At 39.4% G+C, this 9587-nt stretch overlaps 1 long non-coding RNA gene across 1 annotated transcript; it reads right to left on the reverse strand.

Annotated features, from left to right (window-relative positions):
- Positions 1 to 7888: 7888 nt before the first annotated feature.
- LOC142170568 (uncharacterized) lies at positions 7889 to 8347 on the reverse strand. Its single transcript, XR_012699823.1, has 3 exons — positions 8277 to 8347; positions 8138 to 8191; positions 7889 to 8069 (listed from the first exon to the last, which is right to left on the reverse strand). It is a non-coding gene; the product is annotated as an uncharacterized LOC142170568 (long non-coding RNA).
- Positions 8348 to 9587: the final 1240 nt, after the last annotated feature.

The following is a 9587-nucleotide window of genomic DNA, read 5'->3' on the forward strand; positions in this document are numbered from 1 at the left end:
GTAATTCTTGTATAGTTAGACTCATGAGTGAATGAGTGTTCATATTTTGTGACTTTTACCCGATTTCGACACATGGGCCCGGGGAGACTTTTTGGGTGATTTTCCAATCCATTAGCTAGATTAGTTCCTTGTAGTTATATTTATGTTATGTAATTGATTTTGGCTAGATTTGGGCCATTCAGAGTCGGATATTTATGGGGAAAATATTTTTACGGATTGATTTGAGCTTGGTTTGAGGTAAGTGGCTTGCCAAACCTTGTGTGAGGGAACTCCCCTTAATTTGGTACTATTTTTGATATGTGAGCACCGTTTATGTGCGGTGATGAGTACGTACATGGGCTAGTTATTGTACAAAAAACCCGATTTCTGCTAAGTAATAACATGTTTTCTTCTTATTTGAGTTATACCAGCATGTGTAGTATCATGTTTAGCCTAGACTAGCATATCTATGTGCCTTAATTGCTTAACTGAACGTTGTGCAGCACGCTTAGTGGATTTCCTGATTTCCCTTGACTTGTACTTAGTATAAACTGCATATTTTCTTACCATAACTGTTATCTTATTGTTTGAGCTACATATTTACTTTGGGACTACGGAACGTTTTCGGGAGATCCCCCTGCATATTTACGTTTGGGACTATGAGATGGTATCTTGGGAGATCCCCTGTTGTTATCTCTGTGTACTGAGTTATTACATTTCTATGATTTCATTCTTGTTAAATTTCAGCCTTTATTTTACTCTGCCTTATTTTATTATATATATACTAATGGGGCCCTTACCTGACCTCATCACTACTCGATCGAGGTTAGGCTTGTCACTTACTAGGTACCATTGTGGTGTACTCATGCCTCTCCTGCACATGTTTATCGTGTGCAGATCCAGATACCTCTTACTAGTTTCGAGTTTAGTTTCACGGTTGCTGCTGTTCAAGAGATTTCAAGGTACACCTTCCCACGTCCGCAGACCTCGGAGTCCCCCTCTATCCCCCTATGTCGATTCTTCCCTTATTTCTTTAGACACTGATGTATAAAACAGTTAGAAATTGTTAGAAACATGTGACTTATGGTGTTCCGGGTCTTGAGAGAGTTGTGTATACTTCAAGAGTTAATTATTGTATATGCCGAGCGGCATCTCCAACATTTCAATTAAAATTATCTGCTACGATTAGTTGTTAAATTTTATGTTTCTCATTTTATTTTCGCAAATGTTAGGCTTACCAAGTTGTAGAGACTAGGTGTCGTCACGACAATTCACGTAGGAAGAATTTGGATAATGACATTTGATTATTGTTTAATTGCTTGCATTTGTTAGAGGAGCTTTAGTAGAGTTGTGATTTCATTCTTTATAGTGTTTAATCAAAAGACGAACATCTGATTGAATATCATTGCACCGTATAAAAGGGCAGCCCGGTGCACTAAGCTCCCGCTATGGACGGGGTCTGGGAAAGGGTCGGACCGTAAGGATCTATAGTACGCATCCTTACCCTGCATTTCTACAAGAGGCTGTTTTCACGGCTTAAACTCATGACCTCCTAGTCACATGGAAATAACTTTATCATTGCAGTGTATGCCTTAGTTTATTTTGATGGTTCTTTGAAGTAATCGAGAGAGATTTTTTGAGTTACCGTTTAAATTAAGATTGTGAAATAATCGCAAGAAGTTTCTCTTAGATCATTCCTACCAATAGATTCTTGCGAGTTTCACCGCACTTCACATTAGTTTATTTGAAAAATTTAGATTTAATCGAGAGAGGAGTCTGAATCGAAAGTATAAGCTAATCACCTATTGAATTCATAAGAATCGATAGAACATCAAGAGTGAAATATAACAATATCATATCTAGAAAAATAACCTTGCACCTATCATGTCAAAACCCTTATTTCTCACATTGATAAGAACCGAACTTTGCTAATCTCTAGTTCTTTGCAGTCTATTGTAAATTACTTTACCTTAGTATTTAATCGTAGTTCGTAATCATTCCAATCAAGTTTTGATAATCCTAGAGTTAAACCATAAATTGCTAGAGCATTGTTTAAATACAATCTCTGTGAAGACGATATGTTAACTATTTTACCTTTGACTAGCGAGCATCAATTTCGTGTTGTGTTTTGCCCTCGTCAATAATACAGTTGAATTTTTCACGTGGTTTATAGACAAGCTAACTGATTTGATCCAAAACGATAAATAAATTAGATTAAAGATAAGACTTAGTATAAAAACTAAAGGAAATGGCAAATCTTACTCCGGGAGAGATTCCTCCAAGGACAGAAGTTATAGCAATGTAAAGCAGGAAATAATGTTGTATTATTTAACTTGAAAATAGAATATTGTATAAGTTTTGCCAAAGATTTCGTGTCCCTATAATGGCTGTTGAAACTACTATTTATAGCTACACATATAAAACGAGATCCTAGGATTACGCCCCTATTAAATTACAATAAAGGATGTCATTGATGAAGATTTAACGGCATGTCATAAATGCCAAAATTCTCTGCAGCGACTGCCTATTTAATATTAAAAATATTCTTTATTAAATGTTATCTGGTGACAAATATTCGTTTCGCTTCCGTTGATTATGTTCCATTCGAGATCTATCCAATACCAACTGCAGTTGTTATCCTCGATCTCAATTCTTACTCGATTCATCTTCCGTCTGCCTCCGATTCTATATTTCACACAGTCATTCGATCATTTAATGTAAAACAATTTTACCCTATACACTGAACTCATTCAAACACACGCTTTAGAAAAAACAAACCAAAAAGATATGTATTTCAATTTCGAATTAATATTGATAGTTGGTAACGATAAAAGAAAAAGAACGCATATCACGCCCAATTACGCGGTTACGTCCTAAAAAGAGATTAATCAAACAGTATCTTAGTACAACTTTCTTAAGGTTTCCAATGACACCATGCATGTTATCACGTTATTTTGGTGAGAGAGATAGGAAACAATTTAAGTTTTTGGGCAAACTTTTTCTTGCAAAGGAATTCAACCCTTTCTTGGGAAAACGATACATTTTCTTTATTAATTGTCTTCCTTTAGTAACCACTTTGATTTAATATTTATTTATATATAGATCAAGCAATCACCGATCTTATCCGAAGGTCACAATATATTAGATATCAATTATAGAGGAAGAAAAAAATTAATCAACAACAACCCAGTAAGATCGCACAAGTAAAGTTTGGGAAGAATAATGTGTACGCAGGCATTACCCTATTGCGAGACTACTTAAGTAACCACTTCTATTTAGAGTGCGGAACCAAAATATTGTTAATTTTTACTAAAAATACTCAAATAAGTGTAAAAAAAAAGTTACCAAAGTATATATAACGCCACTAATAGTGGCGCTATACAGTAACGTTAACTGTACCGTTACTGTATAGCGCCACTATTAGTGGCGTTATACTGACAAACTTACATAGCGCCATTAATAGTGGCGCTATATGTCTTATACCCTGACCCCACCAATAATGTCTGGGTTCAATAATTTAAATGTGTATAAAGCCACTTTTTGTGGCGCTATATACCAAAAAAAAAAATTACCCGGCTAGCCATTTTCTATATAAACATCGTAGAATCGCCCCAACTTCATTCAAAAAAATTTTTTAACTCTTGTTGGTTTCTATTGTTGTTAAATTCTCCAGCATTTTTTCATTATGTCTGAAGAACGTAGAATAAGAGTATCATTATATTGGGGGGTGAGGTTGTGATGGGGAATAACTCTGTGGGCTACAGTTTACCTGCTAAGTGTAATGTTAAATTGCCACTTTCAATTGAGTACGAAACATTGATATCGTTGTTATGCAAAAAAATGAGTGTGAGAAAATGTTCAGTGATACTCAAAATAACTGGAAGATATCCGTATTCCGTTACGCCGCAAGGGGTTGCTTTTTACTCAGAGTTTAACATCGACGATGATGACACTTTGAGTGATTTCTTGAGGACTCCGGACGAATGCCGGGAATTTCTTGTAATCATAATGTTGGAGATGTACGTGAAGGTCGAAGACGTTCCAAAAAATGAGGTTGTGCGTAGTAGAGATAACCCCCAGTCATCGGGTGGTTATTCTGGATCAGTTTTTGCCGGACATGTTCCAGATGAAAGAATTTTTCTTGATTTAAATTTATCACCGTCGGCGAATGAGCAGCGAGAAAATAATTTATACCCTGTTTTGCATAATTCACAAGAAGAGTGGTAAACTTCAATTTTCATTTGTGTTAATATGTATATTTTTGCGTATTGAAAAAATTTTAACGCTCATTTATTTAATAGGGGTACCAGCCGGATATGAATTTTACAAGTGACCCATCCGGTAGTCATCACCTAACTGAAAACGTCCATCATGGAATGTCATCACATTACAACTTGTAAGTGAAAAGCTACAGCCATATATAAAGCATTTATTAATTTAGCAGCTTATATTTTTGTTGAAATGTGCAGTGAAAACGAGCAAGTTGAACTACCCGTACTCACTCAATTGCCCGAAAACGACGTATTACACCAGGATCTGGCAGATGAACAGAGTGAGGAAGAGAACAGCGATTACGATAACAATGTCGATGAATCGGGAGACGAGACACCATTTGCTCGTGAGGATGGTGATGAAGAGGACGAGGAGGAAGGACCGAATTTGAAGAGAGCCCCCCAAAGACGAAAAGTGAACGAGTCTGAAGTGCCGTTTCATTCAAGGGAGATTCCTTATATTGATAACTTGCCAGCCGTGCCGGATGTGGAAGCTCTCACACGGGATTTTGATAAAATCCGGACAGCAATGTGGGATGAGTCTAGACCAACGGTGCTTGCAAAGGGGATGTTTTTTCCTGATAAAGCACGCGTAAGCAGGGCTTGTAAAATGCACAATGTTAAAGAGTGTCGTGAGATTCAGGTATCGGAGTCAAGTCCGACGGTATACAAGGCTATTTTCCGCAGGTGGTTTTGGCCATGTAATTGGATGTTGCGTGCGTCGAAGAAGAAAACAGGTATGTGGAAAGTGGGTAAATACATTCCCACCCACACATGCGAAATGGACACTTTCAACGGGAATCACTTCAACTTGGATATTGACTTGATATCTCTTGTACTTATTCCGCGCATCGAAGCGTCCATAAGGTATAAAATCAAAGAGTGCATTACAGCAGTCTACCAGGAATATGGCCACACAATTACTAAAAGAAAGGCATATCTTGGGCGCAAAAGAGCGTTTGAAATAGTCTATGGTAACTGGGATAAGTCATTTGCAGATCTGCCTAGCTACATGGCTGCACTGCAGCACTTTAACCCCGGAACAGTTATTGAATGGAAGCTTGAGCGGAGTCCGGGTAAACAAGAATATATATTCAATTACGTGTTTTGGGCGTTTAAGCCAGCAATTGATGGTTTTCCGTATTGCCGGCCCGTAATATCCATAGACGGAACTCATGTCTATGGAAAGTACGATATCAAGCTATTGATAGCCGTGGCTGTGGATGCAAATGGATAGATATTTCCTCTAGCCTTTTCTATTTGTGCAAATGAAAGCACAGAGACGTGGACAATGTTTTTAAACCACTTGAAAGAGCACGTTGTCAAACATCGTTCAGGTATTTGTCTAATATCTGATCGGCACGGGGGTATATTAAGTTCTGTGGAGAACCTTCCTGCCTGGCAAGAACCTTATGCATACCACCGTTACTGTGTGAGGCACTTTAAGGCCAATTTCAAGAAGGCACATCCCAAAAAGGATCTACATGATTTGATGTGGATGGCAGCAACAGACCACCAACAACATAAATTCCGGAGGCATATGGATTCTATCAGGCAAGAAGACGATGCAGCATATCGTTGGTTAATGCGACATGATCCTGAAAAGTGGACGTTGCATGCAGATGGTGGCAGACGCTGGGGAATTCTTACTACAAACGTGTCAGAATCCTTCAACGGGTTATTAAAGTCGGCAAGAGGATTGCCCGTCACAGCCATGGTGCGTATGCCATTCAAGCAGATGGCGGAGAGGTTTGTACAATGGTCTGCAGCTGCAACGGAATTGATGGAAAGGGGTGTTGAATTTATGCCAGTGCCTATGAAGAGATTAGAGAAATACAGACGGCGAGCACATTGGCATTCCTTTTTGCAATATGATAACGAACGAGGTATTTTTGAAGTTCGCACCGCTATCCATAATAATCGGGGTAATAATGTACATACTGTAAATGAATCCACAAGGTTATGCTCATGTGGGAAATGGTCAATCTACCACATGCCTTGTTCACATGCCATCTAGTGTTTTCAACGTGTTGGTTATGCGGAGGCCAACTATATTGATCAATAATATAGTGTTTCCAAATACGTAAACACATATAGTGGTCAGCTGCAACCAGTGGGTTCTGAGCATTACTGGCCCCCAGAACCATTTAAAATGGTGTGTAACAAGTCCTATTTGCGTAAAAGACAGGTGCAGAAGAGAACGTGTCTACGGAACCAAATGGATGTTAGTGATATCGTATATGCACGCAAATGTGGTATATGCTCGCAAACAGGCCACGACCGTAGAAAATGTCCTTTGGGTGGCAACAATAATCAAGCTCAGGGCGGGTGTTCTTCTATTGTACCTAACTACCCATGAGTTCATGTTGTAATAATTAGTTGTTATGTATACGATTTAAGTATTTATGAAATAATATTTTCTTGTTTGTTAATTATGATTTGTACTTTCCCTTTTTACCTATTTAAATAATAATTTAATATAATTATCGGTATATTTATTATGTGTGTTGTCTTGTCGCTATCACGATATTTAATACACAAATTATACATATGGCGCTATGTGTGTCTTGTCTTGTCGAACTGAAAAAGCTGAAAACATCATGATATGGCGCCATTAGATATGTGTGACCGACTGACATAAAGTCGTCTCGTCAACATCATGATATGGCGCCATTAGATATGTGTGACCGGCTGACATAAAGTCGTCTCGTCATCATCATGATATGGCGCCATTAGATATGGCGTTATCTAATATAGCGCCATTAGATATGGCGTTATATGTGTATTGTTTAGCCTATAAATAATGGGGTCATTGTAGTTATTTTGTGTGCTAAAAATTTCCCCCAAGAAATATTTCATTAAAAGTAAGTAAGGTTTTTATTATAAGCAAATAGTTCACAAATGGCTCAACCTGGTCGTCCACCAATTTGCTTATGTGGAAAACCATGCATGATGGATTGTAGGTGGGAAGGTGCTAACGTTGGACGCCGCTATTGGTGCTGTATGAACAAGTTGTACAAGCAACCTGACGAACCTACTTGTGAATTTGATGAATGGGCTGAGGAACCATGTTATCAGGAAAGCTACAGGGATAGATTACAGGAATTTCATAATATGTTGTTATACCAGCATAGAATACAAAAGGAGGCAGATAGAATTATTACAGATATGAGGGAGAAACTAAAGGAGGTGGAAGATAAAAAATGGAGAGCTGAATGGAATTGTGAAGCACACAAGGAACGCAACAAAAAATATAAACGGGAACTTGCGGAGGTGAAGGCGAGAGTGAAAGAGTTAGAAGAAGAAAAAGAACAAATGGAAGAACGATTTAAGTGGTTGGAGCGAAGAATAAATGACAACTGAGGATGGAGCATTTACGTGTATATGTTTAGTGTCATTTTCATATGTCATGTCTTTTTATTATGTTGGCCTGTTATGTTTGTGTTTGTGTTGTACTAATGTTTTCCTTGTTTGTTGTACTTAATTTTATTTTAATTTAAGTGGAAGTTAAGTTTAAGTTGTTGTGTTACTATACCAAAAACTATAAAACGAGATTTGAACTAAAAAAAGTAACTGTCATATTCGACTAAATATTGTTGTTAATGTACAAAAAAATATTATTTACACCAAAAAACAAAAATATGGAAGACCGAATCAATGTGTCCCGCATCCGGTGTGTCTCAAAGTAGCCGTTGGCCTGAGGCGCATCCCCTGCCGCCCGGGTACGCTATCAGGATCATCATCATCAAGTCGTCTCCTTATGGCCGGATGCGGCACAGGATGACATGTATCGGTGGTGCTGTCAGGTCCAGTAGAAGGCTACATAATAATATCAAACTTAGTATAGAAAACTACATAACAATTCACAAAAATTTATATTGTCTTACCATAATCGTGTCTGGATCCTGAATGTAGTCATCTGTCGCAGCATCGCATGAAGCCTAAAAAAGTAAATTAATAAAGTTAAAACAAAATAAATAAGTTATAGTAAAAACAGTAATAAAATTAATACTAATAAACTCATACCTGCGCATGTGATGAGCTGCCATAACTCAGTCGGTGCCCACTATCAAAATCTCGGATCGGTCAAGACTCATCAGTGGTAGACGGGCCAGGGAAATATCTACCCAACTCCACTCCTTGAAAATTCGAGCCCATGATCAAGAATTGACCCGATGGGGTCACCTGCGACGTCCCTGGAGTGTCATAAATGCCAAGGCTGTAAGACGGCGTGTCGGTCTCATGCATGCCACCTCCCATATCAGCAGCAACATCATCAGCAGGAGCCTCAAAGCCCCCTTGCTGGGGACCTCCTCTCCGCCCACGACCGCGTCGTCCAACACCAGCAGGTCGTCGTGGAGCAGCAGCAGCTCGTCGGCCACCACCCCGTGGCATACCACGACCTCGCTGGTATGTGGCTGGGTCAACATAATCTGGCTGGTGTGCCAAACGCTGATCCGATCGGCCTCGCTGCAGTGTCTGGGCAGCCACATCCATTATGCGACGACTATAGTCCTGCATGATCACAGGGTCGTGGACATAACTCTGCATCTGCTGCCCCATACGATATACGGTATGCAATCCAATCGCCTGCACAAAAGTTTTTAATATAAACTACGTATTTGACTAGAAATTACTATTAAAGTAATTGATAATAACAGAAAACATACCAGAGCCTCATGTCTCCCGGCGTATGAGACGTATCGACCATCTACCTGATGAACTGGGTTCCCGATAAAAAGTCGGGAAACAGTGCGGTACCATGCCATATAAACGTCGATAGGAAAGTGTTGCGGAGCTGGGGTCAAGTCCCCTCGGCTGTCCCAAATACCCAACTGCGCTGTCAGCCACTCAATAAATGTGTCGTCCACTCTCATCCTATCATCCCTCTCATAATGTAAAGGGTCCCATGCAGGCTGAGTCGGTATAGACTGCGGAAATCCAAACTGACGAAATACTCGCTCTGAGGCATGATGCTCAACAATATCGAGGCACGTGAGAGGGACGGAAGCCCTCCAAATATGGCGACCGTGCGTGCAATACGCTGGCAGGGTACCTATCAGCTCTTCGTTGTACGGCGTCCAGATGAACTATCAAATAATAACACAAACCGTTAGTTTGCGCAACACCTAGTTAAAAATTAATTGGTAAGTTTAGTTAGATATTCACCTGTGCATCCTCCAGAAAATCCAACACATCCCTACAGAAGGGGAGATTATGATGGCCATGATACTCTCGTGCAAGTCTACCATGCAATACCCACCTACAAGCTAGAGGGAGATCAGGAATATGTACATTAGCTGGTAGCTATGGTAGAGGTGGCCGAAGTTGCAGAAA

Source organism: Nicotiana tabacum, chromosome 16 (assembly GCF_000715075.1).
Source record: "Nicotiana tabacum cultivar K326 chromosome 16, ASM71507v2, whole genome shotgun sequence".
NCBI lineage: Eukaryota > Viridiplantae > Streptophyta > Magnoliopsida > Solanales > Solanaceae > Nicotiana > Nicotiana tabacum.